Source organism: Schistocerca gregaria, chromosome 2 (assembly GCF_023897955.1).
Source record: "Schistocerca gregaria isolate iqSchGreg1 chromosome 2, iqSchGreg1.2, whole genome shotgun sequence".
Lineage (NCBI taxonomy): Eukaryota > Metazoa > Arthropoda > Insecta > Orthoptera > Acrididae > Schistocerca > Schistocerca gregaria.
Window position 1 is genome coordinate 310,624,805 of NC_064921.1, and position 19,972 is coordinate 310,644,776.

The following is a 19,972-nucleotide window of genomic DNA, read 5'->3' on the forward strand; positions in this document are numbered from 1 at the left end:
CCATTCCTCTACAGCTGTTCTTCCAATTTCCCAACGGACACTTCCTTATTAAAGGTATCTTCCGAGCAGGAGGGTCTGCGTACTCCAACGAAGCTGAGTGCTATGCCGGCGGTAGCGTAGCTACTAGCAGGGTCACCCAAACCAGACAGGCCTCAACGGAGGAGCCAGGCGAACTGTGCTCCAACTAGGTAAGGGGCGTCTCTATAGGCGTGGTGAAGCCAACCCTCCTAGGGGAGTAAAATCTGATATCAGATCAAGGTCCTCCAAGTTGAGGGTTGGGTCAATGGGCTAGCACCCCATCATCCACAAAAAAATTCTACAAGCTCGAGAATTTAAATCGGAGCCTCGGAAATCGGTTACAAACTCTTTACGACAGTTATTGGTGTGACATTATAATAAAGGAAATATTTCCCTGGGTTGCTGTAAACTTTTTCCTGACAATGTCACAGCTTGCCATCTCTATCATTCTTTTTCTCAATATTTTCTCCTATGGCTCTCTATACATTAAATTTTTATGTTGAAGCTTCATTAAAGTAACCATTTGGATAATGAAGCATATGTGAAAATATTCGAGTAAGTGTTTTCATTTTGTGTGGACACTCGTGTGAGGGGAAATTTGATGATTGGGTAGGGGTGGATAGAGCTAGAGATGAAACTTACTGTGGTACATGACTCATGATGACGACGAATAAGCGGAACTTCTATGGGTACAAGTGTAATTGGAAATTTAACGATAGGGTAGCCCAGTGTTTGCGGGGGGGGGGGGGGGGGGGGGGGGGGAGGGGACGTGAGGTGAGTTCCTGTGTGTGTGTGTGTGTGTGTGTGTGTGTGTGTGTGTGTGTGTGTGTTATTTGCATCTGATGGCGCCAATTTCCGCAGTTCAGAGTCAAATATTTTTTAACACAATGCCAGCTTACGCAAACTCTATTGAACAACACGGCTGTTGAAGGTAGGCTTAAATAATTTTCTCGTAAATGCTAATTATATATATCCGGACAGCCCGTCTCATTTTAACTCCAGGGAGAGGGATGGGGAAACAGGGTAAGTAGGGGTACAAAACACAGCTATGGCAGATCCACCATCTTAGACATTTCATTTTATCTTCACAGCGATCGTGCCTTTTCTTTCTTTTTTTTTAAATTCTCACGATCACCATACTGCATTTGTAAACTTCCAACGGTAACATGTTTGAGTTTTCCACCATCACTATGTAGGTATTTTCTGCGAATGCAGCACAGCACCGCCTAGCAGCGAAAACTGCTACTCTGGACGTAGTCTATTTGCCGTAAAGGATAGCACTTCACTTGCACCCTATAGCACTTGCACCCTATACCAAGATCTTAATGCTTTGGAGCAGATGAGCAGTTATCGAGTAAAAAGATGGGGAGAAGATTCATAAACATCAGTGTATTAGTGAAGGAAAGAACGAAACTCGTAGTACGTGAATTTTCGAAAATAAGCACCATGTTATTAATATTACAGTAGATATCTGCGATAGCACAGTGCACGGGTACGTATTAGTTATAAAATCTGTATTTCTAAGTAGAGGGATATTCTTCAATCGATGCTATTCCCACTTGAACAAAACATTTCATTACAAAAAAAAAAAAAAAAAAAAAAATTGTTGAAATGGCTCTGAGCACTATGGGACTCAACTGCTGTGTTCATCAGGCCCCTAGAACTTAGAACTACTTAAACCTAACTAACCTAAGGACTTCACACACGTCCATGCCCGAGGCAGGATTCGAACCTGCGACCGTAGCAGTCTCACGGTTCCCGACTGCGCGCCTAGAACCGCGAGACCACCGCGGCCGGCTACTTCATTATATCTAGCAATAAATCTTCAACACTATGAATAGTAAACGTTATGTCAACCATATAATAATTTCACTGTAATTCAAAACAGCACCTAATGACAAATAACGAGGTCACTCTGCAACTGTGAAATCACTCTGATATTTTTGGTGCGTAAATTCAGTGCGCTTCACGCCTGCTGAACATTTGTCTCATACGGATAATGAATTCTTCTTCTTTTTTCTTAAAATCCTATTTGAAACGGCAGCCGATAAATATTTCATGAGTATGTCCCATAATTCATGTTAATTCTTTTTCAACGCAGTGCGATAAATGATTCAAATGCTTCAGAATGGATGATTAATGCTTAATAACAGCCAGAATTTGCAGTACAGCTGTTTCTGCAGTATTTTAGTGTTTGCCGAAAAACAGTTGTTGTCATACTGGAGCCTCGTTAATTTTATCATAGAAATATAATTTGGAATTTTCCGAGCACAGCGTAAATATGTACTCGACTTTATCGGTCTCCGTACTGCCCGGTCAAATACGGATTGTGACGGGGCGCTTTTAGTTGACTGACAGTGCGGGATTTATTTTTTCGTTGAAACCTCGGACGTTTGGCTACTGAATTCGAGGTGTTTGGAGAAGGACCATGTACACGTGTCAGCACGGGTAACAGTATCTGCTGTATTTTGAAATACACGCCCCTTTTTCTGACAGTTTAACAGATAACTGTGCTGTCATCTGCGCCTCGCATAGCTTTATTTTTCACAGCTATGCTAGCATGTCTTGATTACAGACTTCGACTAATGTATTTCCGTCACACTCTATAGCTGTAAAATGAAAAGGTTCTCTGGGTCAACAAATGAAAAGCATTTATCATCATAAGTTCACCAGACATAACCCCAAGTCATTTGTATATGTGCAAGTCTGCCAGTGCTGCACAGAAAATGGCGTGAGAAAATGACGACGGGCAGTCTGTTTCTAATTTCATATGTTTCCCGTCTTTGCCATCACGCTTATTGTGAGCAATAGGAAGTAATAGGCTGCAAAGGAATTTTCACTCTGCACCAGAGTGTGCCCTGTTACGAAACTGCTACCAGATTAAATACTGAGATTCAAGCTTGGGGACTTTGCCTTTCGCGGGCAAGTGATCTACCGATTGATATACCCAAGCTCACCTGACAACCCGTTGTCACAGCTTTACTGCCGTCCATGCCTCCCACGTTCCAACAGCTTATTCTCATCAGTAAACTAACACGAATAACAATAATTCAGCTACACACATTTATAAGCCAAAACCTTATGGCCACCTGCTTAGTAGCTAGTTTGTCCCGTTTGGGAACAAAATACGTCACTGATTCTAAGTATCAGGGATCCGACAGTTTGTTAATAGGTTTCAGACGAAATGTGATATTAGATGTCTACGCATAGGCCACGTAATTCGCGTAAATAACGAGCCGCTGATTTGCGCAAGCTGTGATGGTGCCCGATTGCCTCACAGATGGGTTCCACAGGATTTACATCAGGCAAATTCGGTCGACAAGGCATCAACGTGAGTTCACTATAACGCTGCTCAAACCACTGGAGCGCGGTTCCGAATCAGAATCATTGACAATTACGCTGTTGGAAGGTGACATCAAGGATAAACGGATGCTGGTGATTCGCAACTGTCAGCGTGTCTTCGATCACTATCACAGGTCCCATGCAAAGTCAGGAGAAAGTTTCCCTTAGCATGATACTGCTCCCACCAGCCTGTGTCCGCTCATCTCTTTGACGGTGTTTGTGGAGACGATAATCGATTGTGGTCTTCAGTCCTGAGACTGGTCTGATGCAGCTCTCCATGCTACTATATCCTGTGCAAGATTCTTCATCTCCCAGTACCTACTGCAACCTACATCCTTCTTAGTGTATTCATCTCTTGGTCTCCCTCTACAATTTTTACCCTCCACGCTGCCCTCCAATACTGAATTGATAATCCCTTGATGCCTCAGAACATGTCCTACCAACCGATCCCTTCTTCTGGTCAAGTTGTGCTACCAACTACTCGAAAATTCTATTCAAAATCTCCTCATTAGTTATGCGATCTACCCATCTAATCTTCAGCATTCTTCTGTAGCACCACATTTCGAAAGCTTCTATTCTCTTCTTGTCCAAACTATTTATCGTCCATGTTTCACTTCCATACATGGCTACACTCCAAACAGATACTTTCAGAAACGGCTTCCTGAGATTTAAATCTATAGTCTATGTTAACAAATTTTTCTTCTTCAGAAACATTTTCCTTGCCAGTGACCGTCTACATTTATATCCTCTCTACTTCGACCATCATCAGTTATTTTGCTCCCCAAATGGCAAAACTCCTTTACTACTTTAAGTGTCTCATTTCCTAATCTAATTCCCTCAGCATCACCCGACTTAATTCGACTACATTCCATTATCCTCGTTTTGCTTTTGTTGATGTTCATCTTATACCCTCCTTTCAAAACACTGTCCATTCCGTTCAACTGCTCTTCCAAGTCCTTTGCTGTGTCTGACAAAATTACAATGCTTCCCTTCCATGTCCCTCGACTCTTATAACTGCCATCTGGTTTCTGTACTAATTGTAAATAGCCTTTCGCTCCCTGTATTTTACTCCTTCCACCTTCAGAATTTGAAAGAGAGTATTCCAGTGAACATTGTCAAAAGCTTTCTCTAACTATACAAATGCTAGAAACGTATGTTTGCCTTCCCTTAATCTTTCTTCTAAAATAAGTCTTAGGGTCAGTATTGCCTCACGTGTTCCAACATTTCTACGGAATCCAAACTGATCGTCCCCGAGGTCGGCTTCTACCTAAGGTAGCAAAAATATGGTTAACCTGAGGAGACGAAACGTTTCAGTTCATCGACGATCGAATCCCGGGGATACCGTGTCCACTGCAATCATAACTGACGATGTCGTTGCATCATCATGTGAACACGTAGGTGTTGTCTGCTGGGAAGACGCATCATCAACAATGTACGCTGGACGCTGTGCTCCGAAACATTTTTGCGTACACAAGCATTTTGCTCTTTCGGCAGAGATGCCACAGATCACCATCAGTCCTACTTTACAGAGAACACAAGCCTTCGAACCCCACGTTCTGTGAAGGATCGTAGACGTCCACAATTTAGCACTTAGTTCTAATTTCACTGTCCTTCTAACTCCTTCCGTATATTCTCACGATAGTAGCACTTGAACATTCGACCAGTTTCACCGTTTTGAGATACTCGTTCACAGGCTCTGCGTAATAATAATAATCTGCCCTTTGTCGAAGTCCCTCATCTCTATGGATTTCCACGTTTGCAGCCCATACCTCCGCTAGGGCGATCTCCCGACCGTGTCTGCTCCCTTTGCATACGTGCCCACAACGCCAGAAAGCGTCATCCAACGTCGCGGTGGCCAGTTGTCATGTTTTCGCTTGTCAGTGTATTCTGACGTCACAAGAAGATTATGAAGCGACAGACAGAGTACAAGGAGAGCGCTCAACGTATCACTCGGTATGAAGAAGGAGACGCAAGTGTTGGTCTAGTGATGAAGTGGATGCCTGAAAGCCGACAGCTCACGGTATGGAGCCACGGACGGACCTAGGACTATATCAGTGTACCTTTAATTTTACCTTCACTTGTCAATGATCTGAAGATTCATCACGAACGATACGTAGATTCAACATTGAACAGTAGGTTCCGTTTCCTCGCTAGGATTGCTAGGACACGGAAGTAGCTGAAGTGGCGACTAATTGAAAGACTTGCACATGGACATAGAGCGCACGGAATTGTTATATAAGGAGAGATGACAATTTAATAATCAACAACGATTTGAGAACGGTAGTAGGTGAAGGAATCAAGGTTATAGAAAATATGGACTTGATAGTAGAAACAAGCGGGGAGATTTCAGCCGATAATAGCGGACACAGTTTTTGACACTCAGAAGAGGACGAGGTAACTCGAAAAATATCTGGAGACACGGGAATATACTATATGGATTAAATCATACTCAAAAATTCAGAAGTTATATATTGGGATGTAAGATTTATCAATGAGCAGATATAGTCTGAATATAATTCAGTAATTATGAAAAGTAGGAGAAGTTTTAAGAGACATTTCAGGTAATAGTGAGATGCTGAAATGCTTATGAAGCATGATTTTTGGTTAAAGTTATCTGAGGCTGTGGATACATCGGTAATGAATACCATAGTAGGCCGTTCATAGGTATAGGGAAGTGACGGGGAAAAAAACTGCAGTAGCATAAAAAAGTACTTCAACTGATAGATGTAAAAGTCAGGGATAAAGCCATATCAACTTAGTAATAAAACAAATAGAAAGTGCACGGAAGTTAAAGATAAATGGCTGTAGGAAAAGCTGATGGAACAGAAAAAGAAAAGGCCGGATGAAGGGTACATTCAGTACGTACATTAAGGGTACAAGAGGAATTCTGCTGTCAGACCCAGAGGAGAGAGAGAGAGAGAGAGAGAGAGAGAGAGACAGGCAGAGAGAGAAAGAGAGGGAGGGAGAGGGAGAGAGAGAGAGAGCGAGAGAGAGAGAGATGGAGAGAACTTTGAATGACTTCCGATCAAATAAGGTAGAAGGCATGGACAACTTTCCTTCAAAATTTTCAAAGTCATGGGAGGAACTGTCAATCAAACGACAGTTTCGTTCAGACAGTTCCAGAGACAACAAGAACAGGTAAGTGTGAGAATTTTCGAACGAGCTGCTTAACATCTCATGCACCCAATTTGTTGGCAAGAATAATTTAGAGAAGAAAGAGGAAAAAAAACTGGCTTTAGAGTAGGTAAAGAGACCAGAGAGGCAGTACTGATCGTGCCCTGCAAGGTATGTACTAGGGAGTTGACGATGTAGAAAAAGGTTTCGCAATGTAAAATGGTGCAAGATGTTCGAAATTATGAGAAAAGTAAGTGTAGAGTTAAGCTATTGGAATAGACGAGTAACTTACAATACATATGACATCCAAGAAGGAGCAACAAGAACGGAATAACAAGAACGAAGTGCTCTGAAATAAGTGTGTGTGACAGTGAGGCAGTTTGTTCTTTTCATTGAAGAAGTAGTAATGGACACAAAGGGTAGTTTCAGGAATGATGTTACAGTTAATAATGAAAGAAGATCAATGGTGAGTTTCACTGATGACACTTATTTTCAGTGAAAGAGAGGAAGGACTGCAGAATATACGAAATGAAATGCACAAAGAATATAGACGAATATAGAATACACATGAAAAGCTGCACTGAGAATAGCAGTAACTGTAACAAAGAACAGACGACCATGAATGTCTGGAATACTACTACCTTGGAGTCAAAGTAACACACGCAAGAAAAAACGAGGATAACGTCAAAAATAAACAAGCATAGACAAGGAAGTCATTACTGGCAAAACGAAATCTGCTCGTATGAAACAACTGCATTAAAGTGAGGAAGAAATTGTGGAGAATGTGCGTTTGGAAGTGAGTCGTGGACTGTGTGAATACCGTATTAGAAGAGAATCGCCGGATGTGAGGTGCGATGCTATAGGAAGACGCAGATAATTAGAATGTCTGGTAAGGATTGAGGATATACTTCGTGGAATCAGCCAGGAAAGAAATGTTAGGAAAAAAGATACAGGCTGTGTTCGTGTTCACACACTTTCTCCCCTACCCCCCCCCCCCCCCCCCCACCTTCGACACCCCCACCTGTTGACGATGAGGCAGGGCACATGAGCAATGTGACTCGATTTAAAGCGACGATTTGGTGTCGTTACTTCACCGTGTTGCAGAAGGAATTGTGCGCCTCTACAGACTGCCAGTCTGTTATCGTGCAGTGTCAATGAAACGAAGTGACTAATTCTCTGGTATTATGTCAAACAGAGATAGTAAAATTATGTTTACGACTTCAGCGATATCATCCTTTACCAGAAATGTCTCTGGTTATAGCTAAAATTCTGTCTTATGTTCTGTGGAAAATTAGCTTCACGTAATCGAAATTGGAGAAGAAAATGTGCGTCGTCCAAAAAAATTTGACATTTGAGCATGAGACATTCTTCACATAACGTTACAGCGACCATTTACAACCATACATCTAAACACAATACATACACACAATATCTGGAGACACCACCACGTTGCATTTGTAGGAAATATTTGGTCCCTTCCTTCTTTCTCAGAAAGAACTTGGATAGGTGACATGTCGAAGTGATGTTTCCTGCGTTGCTGTCACATGCCTGAAAATTGAGCATCCCTTTTGGAACACGCTGCATATACGTAAAAGAAATTTTCCTCCAATAGGAAATGCGTTTACTGCCTGCATTCATATTACATACCTACTTTCAAATAAAAGAATGTAAGTAGAGTCCCTTTTGCTATGTAAAGTGGACGGTCGTAAATTTAGATTTACTCATGAATTTTGATGTAATTCAATTAATTTCTTTTACATATTAGTAATACTAGGACATTTCAATAGGAATCTTGGAACACTACCAAATTTCAGGTAATAAAGACTTACTTCAACAATGTAGTCCACCACACACAATCTACACCGATACAAAACACTATTTTATAGGAAAATTACTGTTTTCATAAAAGTTAAAGTAGTGAACACCCTAAGTTTCAGTCTCAGAATTTTGTGATGCTGCTGTCATCCAAAGTCGTAATCTAGTGGAGAGGTTGTTCGACTATAACAATGGTACGGAACCGCTCCATTTACTAAGTTTGCGACAATTCATTAATATTCTGCAGTGACATGAACTGTTGTCAGAGATTTCTGCTCTGTCCATTGCACACCTATAAATTTCAGGCTTGCGAGGATGTCTCATCCTGTTAACTCTTGCCTCACTAAATGCACGGGCCTGCACTATGCAATTTACCAGACCGCCTTGCGGCTTACCAAACCTCTGATAAGCACGCTTCCAATCATCAAGCGGCCGAATTGCTTCTCCGTGGCCAGCGCAAGCACAGCTACGAAATCGCTACCGAAAGACTCATACCAGTGCTAAACTTTACTGTTTCCTTTGGCGTATCGCGACACAGTGATCAGTAGAGTAACTTAGTAACATTATAAGCAAGGTATTTTTTTGCTATCCATAATGCATAGGAAATGATAAGTCAGATTATATTACTTGATATCTATGAAATAAAAAAAGTATGCATGACTGAGTTTGTGTTATGGTATTACAAAGAAGTGCGTTTCGTTTCATTTATCATACCCATTATATCTGAAACTGCGTTGCACTGAAATTATCTGCATAAAGTGTTAAATTCGGAGGTTTTGTGAGCTGTGTGTCATGTTTGGAAACAAAGTAGTTCCATTTTCTCATGGCTAGAAAAAAATGGCTCTAAGCACTATGGGACTTAACATCTGAGGTCTTCAGTCCCCTAGAACATAGAAATACTTAAACCTAAGTAACCTGAGGACATCACACACATCCATGCCCCAGGCAGGATTCGAACATGCGACCTTAGCGGTCGCGCGGTTCCAGGTTGAAGCGCCTAGAACTGCACGGCCACACCGGCCGGTCATGGCTAGAGACCGGATTATATGCATCATAAAAAGTCTTAAAATATCCATGAAAATATCTATGAAAAATGCTTAAAATGCATGAAAACTGTCGAAATAGATAAGATAAAATAATAAGAAAACATGGTAGTTACTGCGTGCATTATACCTCAAAGTCGAACCTATGCACAAAAATTATGAGAAAAAGAGCCGGCCAAGCGGAAAATCGGTACATTTATAACGCTGATATTTTCTGAATACATTCTGGTAGGGGTCAGGATGGAGGTCTTTCTGGGATTGTTTTCTAAGAATTTTCAGAATGGAGACACGTATAGAGTTTCAGAATTTTTCCTTCTTTACTATTTATGTCGTTAACATGCGGATGCGATGCAAGTGAGTCGCAGCGAAACAATCTATATGTACAGGACCAACTTCGATATGTATCACACGCAGGGGGCACACTCAAAAATTCCGTAATACTTTATTTAAGAAACAACAAACAATCATGAATTTTTTGAACATCACTAACTTTTAATTAATACGATTGGACCAAAGTATCATTTACAATTTATTTTACATTTTTCTACTGTTGTGAACGTAAACGAATTTTCAGTGGTAAAATTGTGTCTTCGGTCACCCAAAATAATTTTATAAGCAGAAAAGGACCATTGTACATCAACTCAGGTAACTGGGCAGTATTGAATTTGGGTGCTATGTTGGCACTTATTGTTTCTGATAAAAGATCACCCAACCCATTAATAAAACTATCAATTGGGCACAAGGATTCAATGCTGTGTTGTCGTTTAAAATGTTTTCAGGCTTTTATTTAAGTTTTCATGAGAATACCTACGGCAATGAGGGGTTCACTAAAAAAATTTATGCATCAACTGAATAGATTCATTCAACGCCAAACCGTGAGTTTCAAGCTTTTTAATATTTGCAGGTTTATGGGAAAAGTGAGTGCTAATCACAGCAGGGTCTTTTTTAATACAAGAATCATTAGTAGCTTCCTTGCGTTTGGAAAATTGCCAAAGCCTTTGCACCATTGAAGTCCTTTACAACCCTTCTAATGGACTGAAAATGTTCATTCTAAAACAACACTGTTTCAACCCACGTATCCCAACGAGCTTCCACTGGTTCGGGAGGTAAAGGCACATTTTGCAGTTTTTCTTTGTAGGTCTTGATGAGAGCAGGAGCCTTTAGAAACACTTTCTTTGTGGGTGAAATCAGTTTATTTACAGTCACAAACGTGGAACGTACTTCTTTAAAAAGACTGTGTACTCCTAGAGCAAGGCACTTCACATGAATGAAATTGGGATAAAATACTTCTTTGATCACATAGGGAGCAGAATCTGAAATAAATACAAACACCCCTTTATCTGCAGAAGATTCATGAAATATTTTTTCTACTGCCCTCATTCACAAGTCTGACAATCGTAGAATGATTTACTTTTTCAAGTTCTTTGCAGACCGCTGAATAGGAACAAAAAAGCTCTTCTCTTAAAGCACCAGCAATAATGTTTGCAATGTAACGGCTACAGGTGTCTGTAGTTTCGTCAACTGAATTTCCGATAATGCTGTCATTGAGTTCATTGCGTATTTCTTCCAGAAAATTTACATAAATTGTCGATATGTAATTTTTACGCAGCTTTGATTCATCTGTTACATTTTGATTTAAGCAATATCTGAGCAGGAAGCCTTTAAGGATAGGAATTGTAAGTTTGTGAAGAGGAATATTGCTTGCAGTGAATGCTTCACATATATCTGTGTTAAACGGACTTTTTTGGTTACCTTTAGAGAAATCCCTCCTACTGCAACTTGCTGCGGTCCCTCCTTCTGCATTCCTGCGATATGAAGACTTGTCTTGACATGCTGCTTTATTTAAAACTTGTTTAGCGTGAAACGTTTTTCTCGCAAACTCGATAATATAGAACAAATCCGTCATATATGAATGTTCCAGGATGGTCAGCAATCCACGAAACAGCGTTCCTCTTTTTGGTATCATGTCGCACAAGACGTTACACGCTACACGTCGTAAACACGTACAACTGTTTACAAGTAAACAGAAAGTGAACTTGAAGAACGGAAGAGCGACTGAAACCTTGCGTACTCTAATTGTTGCCGATGCGTACGGTATGACAGCGGAGGGGATTAACCGAGAGCGCGAGCGCAGAGGCATTGAATGTGTCTGCCTGTTCCTGTTCCGCTTCTATAATTAATTCGCTAGGCAATGGCCTCTCGGTTCGCAGTTCTAGGTCGCCGTCAATCTATGAGACATCAAAACTAGATCGAGCTAGAGATCAGTCATCTAAATTTTCAAAATATTGTAAACATAGAGCGAAAATATGCATCGTCACTAGTTTTTAATTAAAATATGCAATAACCGGCGAAAAGGAACGAAGTATGCAAATGCATACGCAACATGCAAATGCATATAATCCGGTCTCTACTCAAGGCGCTACAGACATGTAGTGCTCAGCTCTAATCTTCGCCTTGAAGCTCATATCCAACACTGGTAGGTTCTGTTTCAGAACTGTTTCTCCGGCAGTGTTAATTGTACGTCAACAGTAATATTCTGCATTCTGGGTATGTTCATTTATAAGGAGTTGTCCGGTATGCACCTCGTATATTCATTCGTATGTGGAATTACTGATTGCAATGGAAGAACAGCACGAAGTAGGCGCCTTCTCTCTTCTGTCTCTGTTATTATTGCCATCAACTTAACAAAGACAATAACAATTGAAAGAAAGAGTTCACATTAAACAAACATGCAGATCTTAGTATATAAATGTGGCAGTCTATGAGAAGAACGATAGTCTTTTTACCTATTAAAATCTCATAGTCAATAATTCCACATGTATATAACATAAATCTGACATATTCAAATCAGATGCCTACAGTTTTCTGCAGTTAACAAATCAAGAAATATATTGATATCCATAAACGTACCTGTAGTAGTAGACGACTTTTGCTATTTGGACACTAAAGTAAAGGGTGGTGGCCGAAGTGTGGAACAAATAAAATGTGGGCTAGACAGCAAGTAAAGCATTACTGATGAAGAGGAATTTGTTAATATCTAAAGTAAACATAACTGTTAAGAAGTGTCTTCTCAAGCTTCATATGTGGAGTGTAGCCTTGTGTGAAACGGAAACGTCGACGATAGGCACTTTAGGCAATAGCAAAATAGACGTTTTGGGAATAATGTGTTTCATAAGAATGCTGAAGGTTAGATAGTAGATTTATAACAAATGAGGAGGTGTTGAGAGACTCAGGAAGGAAAAACGTTTATGGCACAACTTGACTAAAAGAAGGAATAGATTGACAGGAAACGTTCTGAGGCATCAAGGAACTGACGATGTGAATCAAAGGTCTGAATAGAGTCAATCTGATCAAATGGACGTACGTTGCGTTAATTATGCAGAGATGGGATAGACTATCATGGAGCTCTGCATTAAATCAGTCTTCGGACCGGAGACCACTACAACAACAACTCGTACGGCTGATAGGCATACTTACCTCGAAACCGACACACAGGGCCAGAAAGAAAGTACACTTGGAATGACGGCGTCTATTTTGATTGTATGACGGTATATACCCCCTGGGGGACAGTAGATGTACTGACAATTGCTTCAACGTCATCCGTACACAGATAACGTAGTGGCGTAGCTACCAGAGCGCCATCTGTGTCTGTCCTTTAATAGGGAATCCTCACAGCCAGAAGGCTAGTGTGATCCAAAAGTGTGAAGCAAGCACTCAGTGACACGGAGACGCTGTAGTGCTTTCTACAACCAAGTGATCCAGTTAGAAAGGGGTGAGTTGTGGTTTTCCCAGTGACGCGATGGTCCTTTTCGGTGAACCAGCACACAACTTAGACATGCTGCGTCAGTTGTGCAACGATATTGGTATCAGTAGTCGCGTGAACATTTCCGCACTCGTAGACTATGTTCTGGGCATCTTGGAGCACAGACGCCCTTCAGGATCGTCGTATTGTAACATCAGCAGTGCCAAGCCATACAGCTACCACAGCACAGATGAGAGAGCTTGTGAGCCCAGACACGAAAACACTAACTGTTGCGAACCGATTCTTAGCATTGCGACAACGGGTCAACAAAACTGTATCTGTCTTCTACTGAAGCCACAGCATCGACGTGAACGGTTCTCCAAAGGACGCTAAACAGTACACGGTTCTTGCATTATGTTATTAGATTCGTTGTTCTTCCGTTCTTGCATCAGGAAAGTGATGCGTGTTTCCAACGGGATAATGCTTACCCGCAAGATGACAGTGAAACTCAACGTGCTCTGCAAGACGAGCAGAAGTTGTTCTGGCCACGACGATCTCCGGACTTCTCTCCACTCGAGTACGTATGGAATATGATGGGGCAAGAAGCTACTCGAGTGATTTGTCGAACAAAAAATTGTGTCAACTGGTTGTCAGGTGTGGCACAACATAACCCATGACGGTATTCGCCATCTGTACAATCGACCAAATGCCAGAGTAAACTCCGGAGTTGCTGTCCATGGAGGCTACTCTACCTACTAATGTGGGTGTTTCAGCGTGGATCGATACCTGGTGACTCACAACTATTTGTGCTATAGATATGTAAACATAATTGTTTCATGCACTCCAAATGAACTGTTGCAACAAAAATTATTTTGAGAATTGAAAACCTCTAAAATGGCGTAGTAATTTGTTGTCTTTCAGTGTTGTTTCTTTGGTGGCTTATTGTCTTAAAACTTTTATACAGTCGTAAGTATCAAAAAATTACATATCTCTACATATTTCTTTCTGTTTTAAGCCGAGTTAAAGAGTGTTTGAGCTTGTTTGTATGGTGTGACAGGCCCCTTTTCTTCTCTTCCCAAAATCTCTTTACGAATTCGCTGCGTTGCTTCTTGGGTTCCTCTGTCCACTGTTATGATTTCCAATTTTTGTTTTTTGCGTTCTTTGATAATATCTTCTGTGGCATTCATTTGCCCTTAGGCATTATTAACTTCTTGTAACGGTTTCTTAAATTTATCATATTAAGTAGCATTTTTTTTTTAATCTAACGCTGTCAATTCTGCGGATGTGACCAAAGAACTTCAAGCATATGCTACGTGTTGCATCACTGAAAAGTTCTGTGTAGAGGTCCGTAGTTATTCTTTTAGTCCATATGCCATTTGTATTAATGGAACCAATAACTTTCTTAGATTTTTTCGATTTTCCATTTTAATCAATATTTGAACGGCGGCGTAGAGGTGTAGTTTATGAAGCGTATAGAGCTTCAGGCAAGATGACTCTTGTCATGAAGCGTTCATTAAAAATATTTCACAGTTGTAGTGCATATAACTTGGCGACTACTTTCAAACCGTCTGATTTATTCTTAAGCCTCAATTACTGAGGATGCACTGACAGAGCCTGATCCTAATGAACCCTCAAAGCTGGTGATACACGAATCACTATTGAATATTGTGACATTTGTCTACCGTCACTGTGCGACACAAGTATTGCCAAATGTAGGTGGTCCGTTAGCATCAAGTATTTTTAGTGCAGCCTCAGTAGCTCACACTTGAGAATGAACAAGTCGATTCGAAACTAATCCCCAAAATTTATGTAATGCAACCTTCACAGAACAAACACTTAATGAAATTAAAGACTTGCCGGAAAATGTTGAAATGAGAAAAGAACTATCTTGCAGTAACAAAGTTTCGCATTACGGAATATCATTCGTTTATAGTACTAAGGCTATGTTATTCTTTACGCTTTCTGCCGTTTGGTGGTTATTTCTAAATTGCCGTTACTGTCTCGTCCAAAAGGTACTTTGTATTCTCCAAGATACTTAAAAGAAAACATGTGAAATTGTCCCATATTTTGTTTGTAATGCGGACCTTTTGTACTTTCATCCAAATTTTCCATCAAATGAGTCTAGTCACATGGTATTTGAAGGACTAATGCCGTCTCGCAGAACTTCTCTTCGGCGTACTTGCTTTCCTCGGTAGTCTCAGTGAGCTAGATCGTCAGCAAAGGCTAGGCGCTTCACTTTGATTGGTTGATTTATAAGAGGGGGGAAGGGACCAAACTGCTAGGTCATCGGTACCTAAACATTGATTCTCTGTCTCGAAGTCCCGGTGTTTGTACCCTCGATTTCTTTCCCTTGTTCTCTGATAAGTCCGTTCACTACAGTGTTAAACAGAAGTGGGGAGAGGCCATCTCCTCGCCAAACTTTTGTACGTATCTGAAAAAAGATCACACATTTCACACAGAAACCTCACCTGAGATGTGTCCGGCAGAGTTTGGCGGATCTCTCTAGTCTTCTTGTCTACCCCTGGCTCTTCTTAAGTGTACAAAACGATTTGTCGTTCTTGAAATCCACGAAGGTGACACATGTGTTACGAGTTCGACGTGCCCTTAATATTGTCTTCAAATAACATATCTGCGCAGCACACTATCTTCGTTTCTTAACGTCTGCTTGATATTCACTAAGCAAATTAACTGTTTACTGTTCACTAGCGCTTTCGACTGAACCTTGTGTACAACGGGCAGAAGGGGTAGGTCTCTGTAGTTGTTGGGGTCTGCTCTACCATCCTTTTCATGTGACGGATGTATAATAGGTTCCTTCCACTGCTTTGGAAACCTTTTGAGTTTTCCATATTTCTGCCTAAGGTGCAAGAATTATTATTATGTTGTCTCCTGTTCTTAATATTTCTGCAGTTATGCCACCCTCTCGCTGCACTTCGTTATTTTCGAGTGATTGCATTATATCTCTTGTTTCTTTAATGGTACGCGGACGGGAGTCTGGGTTTGGTAAACTTGTTTGAAAATACAGTCTTTCCACTTGAGGATCACAGTTCGGTAGATTTAGAACGTAATAAATAAGAATCAGAGCGTTACCTACTCCTTATAGTAAGTAAAACAGGAATGTTCATTCAAAAATAATCCTGAAAGTTAGATTATGACACTACAGTGACAAATATTGCAGAGAAAACTTCTTCGCCATCCCTCGCATACGTCCGTTCTATAAATAATAGATTGTGACGATGTAAGAGTCGTCAGCATTTTACGACACCGACTGCCATCGCCTGGAACCAACTTTACTTCTGTGGTAACATCGTATTAACATGTAATCAAAACTATGCGTAGACAGTCGACCCAAACTTCGTGCATACATTTCAAAATTGGTTTCACAAACTAAACTACACAATAATGGAAACAAAATAAAAGCAACTTTCACTTTATCCAATGAATAGTAAAATGTGGTAATAAAACACATTAGAACTACGAAGTTGTAAAACAACAACGATCAGCGTCCGTTGCAAGAAGACGCAGTGAAGCAGTTGATGACTCTCTCAAGCGTAGATTTTATTGAATCTGACTGTAGCTGCTGTTTAATGGGTTATAAGTTTTTATCTGATGGTAGCAGTGGCCGAAACGTCGTTGCATATAGGAAATATACAGTATTATGCGAACTATTCGAATGATCCACAGAAATCTGCACTGATCGGAGACTCATTACGAAATTTATTTACTTTACTAAAAAATTATGGCACCATTCAAAAAATTTGTGTAAATTTCATGATTCAGAAAAATTCTAGTGGCTGTAATGTCCAATGAAACTAAAATCTTAGGCAACGAGTTCTTTATGTAATAACAGAGTCGTTACAGATTTGTCTTATCTGTAATAGAGATTTAGTCAATACGGATCGCTCAATCGATGTACGAGGTTGAAGCCAAGAGATATGGAAACACAGATATCGTCAGGGTTTATTTTTTATGTTTATTCTTATTGCAGCAATTGTGAAAGTCCATCATTGTTTCCAACTTAAAATACTCTAAATCGTAGTTTGTCATTCGGCGGAACGTTCAGTCGAGATTGTGTGACCGAAACTGTGGCCTGGGTGACAATCCTCGATTCACAGTAGTTACGGATCTGATGATAACCTCTGGCAAGAACTGAAGCCGGTAATCTGAATACACGTAATACGTGACGTAGGCAGCGTGTGATTTTCTTTATTTAAACTGATCGCTGTGCACTCAGACGAAATGTCTTCAAATATTGAATTGTTCACTTTCCGCACTTACCCGCTGCGGGTCCCGCAGGCTGATGAAGGGAGGAGGGAAGAAGAAGGATTCGTTACAGATGACCTTCCGGGAGAGGCGTCAGGGAGTGGAGGAGGGGCGTGAAGTTCAAGTGAGGGAGGAGCCGCGATAGAGGGAGGGCAGCGCGCCGCAGGGAGGCCAGAGGGCCGCGGCTTTTTGCTGGGCCCGCAGCCGAGTGTCAGCGGGATTAATGCTCCTGCAGAGGCTATCACGGCCTTTACGATCCGGGGCCGCCACTTTGTTGATGCTGCCCGCGACACCAGCCAAAGAGTGCCAGAAAAATGAGCCGGCCCACTTCAGAGCAGCGAGCTTACTGAAAAACTCTGCGAAAATACCGTCATATGACACGTTTCCGGAAGAAGCGGTTATACGGCAGAATTCTAAAATATTACCACAATCAAACAAAAAAATATCACTGTGTTATTCTTGTCGTATTAAGGGGGGTAGGACGTCAAACGGGCCGAATTGGAGCAGGAGAGGCACCACAGGACATTTTGATTTCCACTGTCTATAATTTTACAAGTAAATTCATAAAACTTTGTCAGCATGATCAGGAAGGATTCAGGATTCACAGTCGTAGCAGCGGAAGTTCAAAAACATAACAAAATAATTTTTTTACCTGTAAAATTTCATCATTTTTTCACTTACTGTTGGCTGCATTTGTTGCTATATTTACACTTTTCCTCATAAGTAAGAGACTCTGTTAGATGAATGTATCACAGCATACAAGCCATACTTAGAGGTGTCTGAAACTCTAGAATCTATTTATTGTATGAAAAAATGAATGAGCTGTTACGTTTTAAGCTTTATGTTTAGACAAACATCAAGTTTTGTAATTAATTATCTAAATTTTTACCACAGTTTTTAAGAGATTTGGAAAATTCTAGAGCTTCATACACCTGTAAGTATGGTTTGTATGCTGTGCAAAATTCATCAAAGAATCTCTCTTAGTTGTGAAGAAAAATGTACCTATAGGCAACAAATGCAGCCAACAGGAAGTGAAAAAATGATGAAATTTCATATCTAAAAAAAATTATTTTGTTATGTTTATGAACTTTCACTGCTATGAGTGTGAATCCTGAATCCTTCCTGGTCATGCTGACAATGATTTATGAATTTATTTGTAAAAGTATAGACATTAGAAAATAAAATGTCCTTTGGTGCCTCTCCTGCTCCAAATCGGCCCGTTTGACGTCCTACCCCCTTTAAGCTAAGTAAACAAGTAACATTCACAATGCTATTTTGACAGTAGATTGAAGCTATACATGGTTAAAATAAATAGAAAAAAACTTACTGTATAGAGTAACAGAAGCAACACCTTTCCAGTAAACATGGGTCCCTGAACAGCCCGTTAATGTGATAATTTCAAATGTATTGTAACCTCCCCCTTACTAATCGGCCTACCCTGCTTGGGATACAAAATATGACCGTGGATCGCGTGTATGCCTAACTGATTGTTAATAATTTCTTTCCCGAAGAGTAAATACCGATAAGTAGGAAGAAAGTGTGCAACAGATCCTTCTGATGGAAAGTCAACTAAAAATAAAAAGTAGTTAAACCGAACAGGAATTTAATTTGGAAAAATGAAAGTTATTTTGCGCATTCACTCAGGAACAACACTGGACAGAAAAGGAGTACTACTGATCATGAATCCAAAAGTTACACTAATGAACGAAAAGGAAATAATTAACGTTCGCCAGGTCTCTAGGGCAATTTACATCCAAAATCCTGTACAAGATGATGGGGAAAAAAACATGTATTATTAAACACTGACGTGGCAACTGCAGGCTATCACTTTTTTTTTACACTAATTTTAAGTGAGTATGTAATGATAAAGAAAACTGAAAAGTTACTCTTACATTATGTTTGTCATTAAACTTTGGAAAAAAAAGCAAATAGAGCAATGATTTGAAAATGTGCAATTAAACTGCATGCTAGTATTCAATTTCACTACGTGAACAATGACTTTCAGTGACCTCAATGTAACGCCTTCAAAGAAATTTAGAAAACAATGCAAGCACTTCTTACCTTGTAGTTACGTATTTTTCAAATCGGATTTCAAACTGTCTGAACAGCTGAGCCTTTTTCTTTACTGAATTGAACAGAAATAAATAACAGAACACGTACCAAACCAAACAGCCAAGTGCTCCAAGCTGTACGTAAAATAATAAAACTTCCACTCTCTTAATTTGTGCATTGCTTAATATTTGGATTTTTTCCCGCAATTGATTATCAAACTTGTAAAATGAAATTGCTTTACTTTACTCATACTCTGAAGGCTCTGTTGTACAATAGCTATTTGAAAGTAGACTGAGGCTAAAATTCTTAAAGTGAAATTATTCATTAATAAACTGGCTATAACTATTCAATTTGTTTCTCATGACACTCGGTTAGCATATAAGGAACAAAGCAACAAGGACCTTGCTTGGTAATAATGTCTGAGGAAAATGAGGACGCAATTGCCCTGAGTTTAACTAAATATTATTTAAATAAATTTCATCTATCGAATCACATTCAGTTGCGCTGCTGGGATAGCCGTTAATACTTTCTACCAATGAACAGTCTTACTTCAGCGCTGCGGATACGACGAATCTCGGAGCCGACG